The following is a 4,781-nucleotide window of genomic DNA, read 5'->3' as shown; positions in this document are numbered from 1 at the left end:
ACCGGAGGGCGTCTCCAGCTGGGCCTCTCTTTCGGGGGGCGGGCTGGGGTTCTGCAAGCGCTGCCACGGCCTACCTACGTGGTCTCGTGCGTGACCCCTCTCGCCAGGGACCGCCTTTCTTGGAAGACGAGGGCAGTCCTCCCGAGCCTCTGGGTATGATGGGGCAAGGAGGGGAGAACAGAGAGGAGAACCTGCCGCTTGCTAGGAACCATCGTACTAGCGAGAGCCGGGGCTGGCGAGGCAGAGACCCCTTACACCGGAGCGATCGGCCCTGACTCCTCCCCCCACCCCCCCACTCCTGCGTCCCACTTGCTCCGGGGAGGAGGAGCATCCCCAGGGGCCCCACGACCCCCCGTGGTCCTGGGTCCTGCTTCCCAGCGCCGATGGGCCAGGAGGGCGACTACCGAGCCTCGCCGATCCAGGCGGTGGGCTGCGAGGCGAACGCGCGGCCATGATAAGCCGGCTCCCCGGCATTGACCCGAGTTGACGTCGGGATACCCCCGCGAAGTGGCCGCCACGTGAGAAAGCCTAGGCCGCGCACAATGCGCCGGCGCCTGGTTAGGGCCGGGCGGGTGCTCAGGGAGCCAGGCCTGCACTGTCCGCGGCCTCATCATTCATTTCCCTGGACGTGCTGGTAAAAATGCATCAAAACAGGCTGCGGAGCGCGGTATAAAAGCACAGCGGGATGAACTGCTTTCCAAAAAGAATCTCGGTGATTGGACCGGGCTCGGCGTGATTGACAAGAGCTTAGTTTGGTAAAGGGAAGACACGCAAGCTTTCACAGCGGGATCCCTTTTCTAAAATATATCACACTAGCCTTTGAAAAGCGCCGCACACTATAAGGAAATAGCGTTTCACGGCTCGCTTTATGGTGCGATGACATTTCTTTAAAACACTGAGAAGATCAAAAAAGGGAGAGAGAGAAATAGAATGTGTTGCAAACACAATGTTTTAATTAGTTTATTCTGCGCGTTGCTTTTATCTGACGTATACATTGCGGGTTCCCCTTTAATTAAACAGCCCCTCTCGAGCGGCGGCGGCGGCGGGAGGGGAGGGAGGCGAGGCGCTGTGCCCCTTCGTTCCCTTTAGGAAAAACGGGAGGGTTGGCCGGCCCCAGAGCCCAGCTCGCAGGCCCCCTGTGCCCTTGGGGCCTCGAGCAGCAGGCTGGGGCTCCCGGGCTTCGGGAAGCCGCGGGCCCCCGAGCGCCCCACGGAGGCAGAGGGGAGGGAGGAGGAGAAGGAGAGGAAGGGGAGGAGGTTTCCCCCCTAGGGAACCGAAGGGAACGGAGGCCGTCCTAGAAGCTTGGGCTCGGCGCCAGCCTTCAATCCCCTCCCCTTCGGTCTCCCCCCACTGCGCCCCCGCCTGCAGCCGACGTCCCTCCTCCCCCACCCCCGCCCTCTCGGGTCCCCAGGCTGGTGGGGGGGGGCGGGCGACAGGCACCCGATGAGCTCCAAGGGGCTCTGCTCACTCCCGGGCTTTCGGGCTTCGACTTCCGGCTACCTCGCCCTCCCCGGGTCCCAAAGGAGCGGATCCTCTGATTCCTGACCAACAGGAAGGGGACACTTCGCCAGCATCTGCTCTGTAAAGCGACGGCGCCCCAGGCGCTGTCATAAGTGGCGCCTCCAGAAAGGCGAGGGAGAAGCTGATGGTCGGATGTGCTGTGAGCCCAAGCAAGGCCTATTCTTCCACACACACACACACACACACACACACACACTGCGCGCTTACTTTGTGGGGGAAGCTCTGCAGCCTTCACCCCCACCCCTACTCGCCACCCTGTCCCTGCAGCACAGGCCACCGGCCCAGCCTCAGCCTCAGCCCCAGCCCAGCCCTGGAGCCCTGCGCACGGACAGCCCTAGCTGCTGGCGTATCCATCTTTGCTGCCCTGGCCGGTAGGTAGTGAGGGCAGGCTTGTTGGACGAGGCCTTAACCTCACAGGGCATTGTTTGTTCATTCTGCTGGTGAGATCAGAAAACTCAAAATAGAAACCTGTGGAGTCCGGGGAGAAAGGAGGGACCTAAGAGGCGCTCCCCAGAACCTAACCCAGTAAACTGGTGGACTAGACCTAACACCTCGATTTTGTTCCTTCTACTGAAACTGGAAATGGAAGTCAAGGGCTTCGTCCTGGGAGCTGGGATGGAGGCGGAGGCCAGCCACCACATGGCCGGGATGCCTCCTTTATCCACGGAAAATTTCCTTCTGACATCTTCCCACTCTAGGACAGGAGACAGAAGGCAGGGGTGAGCTGCGGGAGACCTCTGTCACCTGTTTATACAAAGAGGTCTGCAGTGTTGCCTCTCTTCGGGAAAGGGAAAGACCCACTCCTTCTCCCACCAAATATTTTTAGGGACTGGCGTTTAAAAATTGGGATTTGTCTGAAATTTGTGGTCTTCAAAATGGACTCCTTTTTAAACCCTGCACATTCTCTCCATGTAACGGTGTATGAGGGATTTGGCTGGAACTTTTAAAACAAGTGCAAAGATCATTTGATAATCATCAAAATGATTCATTTAATACTCAGTTTCTATGAATGAGAAGGTTCAGTATTATAGTGCAGGGGCATGGTATGTTTTCCCCATCGTACTGTCCTCCAAAGGTTCTTTTTCTTTTTCTTTCATTAAATTGCTTGTTGGGGACCTACACTGTAAAAACAATCAGCAAAGATTAAGTGATATATTTGATGACAAAGTAGGGCCAAACCCGTTTCCAGAGTGGTTTGCCATCCAACTTTTTGACCTTGTACCCCAAATCATGATTTGGACCTACCAACCTGTAGACTGACAACATTAACTTGAGAAATTAAGCGCTTGTATGGAACTGAGCTATAAAGCACTATCCCAGAGCTAGTCGTGTGTGTGTGTGTGTGTGTGTGTGTGTGTGTGTGTGTGTGTGTGTGTATTTCGGGGAGTTGTGGAATTGAGCAATTAGGAATAATAAGCCTCCCATTGTTACCAAGTAATCTTTAAAATTGTTTTAAAGGGCCCAGAATGTAAGTAATACTAAATGGAGACCCTGGTCCTGAAGGCAAAAATTGCAGAAGAGGACAAAAGGAAAATAAAATGGAAGAAGCCACTCCCGGAACTGGAAAAATAAGGGACTCAGGCCGATTTCTTTTTTCCTCACAAAAAGATAACCTCCTCTGGAAAAGTTCCATCTGGGTATTCATTTCAGCAAATAAAGAAGCTCTGCTAGTTACCCCCAACTCTCAAGTGATCAGTGTCGCATTCGTGAAAGGTCTGTTCTAAAACTTCAAATCCTGCCATTTGTGTTCAGGGTGTTAAGCTGTTTTGCTACTTCATGTTCAAGTCTTCACTCTTGTACCCCCCACAAGACCTAAGACCGTGTCTTGCACTTAGCAGGCGAACTGTATACTGTATATATCTTCTGGATAGAGTGAAACCATGTTGGTCCTATAAAAACAAAAGTTTTTTCTAGGGAAAAAAAAGATCAAGTTTCAAATTATGCTGCAGCTTGAGCTGCCACCACTTGTCCCCATCTCTCTCTGCCTTCTGTAACTTGGAGGAGATGTCCCCGGAACCTGAAACAAATTGCATATTCCCCGGACAGTACTGTTTCTCGTAATTATCTAGGACCCTAGGGGCATATGGTTCCCCCCATCAGTCCTGGGGAGTCTATCTAGGATGAGGGGTGGAGGGGGACAGCAAAGAAAGTCACCCCCATCCCCCTCTCCTGTCTTTTGGAAGGAGGTCAGGACTGGGCTGGGTAAAATGGACAGAAGTGGGATTAGAACAGCCTTTCCCTTTGAGTGACTCCATCCCTTGCTGTCTTCCAGTCAAGATTTTGTTCTATAACAGCTGCAGTGTAGCTCTGAAGTTGGACTAAACTCCATAGGACCAGTCTTAGGAGCAAACCATTTCTTGACCAGAAGCCCTTGATTTCTGGGACACCTGGGTGGCTCAGTCAGTTAAACGTCTGCCTTCAGCTCAGGTCATGGTCCTGGGGTCCTGGGATCGAGTCCCAAGTCTGGGCTCCTTGCTCAGCGGGGAGCCTGCTTCCCTCTGGCGGCTGCTTCCCCTGCTTGTGCTCTCTCTCTAATGAATAAAATCTTGTACCTAATATAAAAAAGAAGCAGCAGCCGCCCTTGATTTCTTCCACCTCGGAGCAGGGCATGGCAAGGGTTCGTTTCTCGAAAGGAGAGAGTGAGGCTGGAGTTGAAGGTGAGGTTTGCCTCACGTTGTGGGCAAAGGGAACACATAGGGCTAACAGTCTGCAGTGGAGACCTCAAGTTCACCGTCAGAGCACACCCACTTAGTGTTATCTTCCCCCTGGGTAGTGATGCCAGGGTGAGACTGTAAGCCTGGGATGGTCGCTGGGTGGGAGCCAAGAGGCCCCAGATACTGACCTACTCCAGTCTGCTCCTCCCCTGGGAAGCTGGGGCTTCACGTGCTTCTGGAGAAGAGGGCTACTCCTTCCTCTCCCGGATCTGAGGCGGTGTGAGGGTTGAAAAAGAATACCATAGATTGCAATTTAACTCTCTAATTCAGAACCTCAAGAATAAGAGATGGCGCCAGACTTAGAGCCTTTAAGGGTATGCACAAGGAAAAAGGATTCTCCTCCACACCTAGGTGGCACACTAGAACGTGGGGAGGACAGGCAGGTGTGCGCCCCCCTCTCAGTGGTTAAGGGCTATATCTAAGCCACCAAGCGGGGGTCGCTGGCTTCAGTGTAGGCTCCTCTGGCTTCAGGAAACCCGTCCAGGAAGGAGGGAAAGAAAGGTGAGAAAATCAGTGAGCTTTTGGTAAAGTCAGAAAGGGCTATCT

Source organism: Enhydra lutris, unplaced genomic scaffold, assembly GCF_002288905.1.
Source record: "Enhydra lutris kenyoni isolate GAN:26980312 unplaced genomic scaffold, ASM228890v2 scaffoldscaffold101, whole genome shotgun sequence".
NCBI classification, from domain to species: Eukaryota; Metazoa; Chordata; class Mammalia; order Carnivora; family Mustelidae; genus Enhydra; species Enhydra lutris.
Note: the sequence above shows the minus strand (reverse complement) of the source record.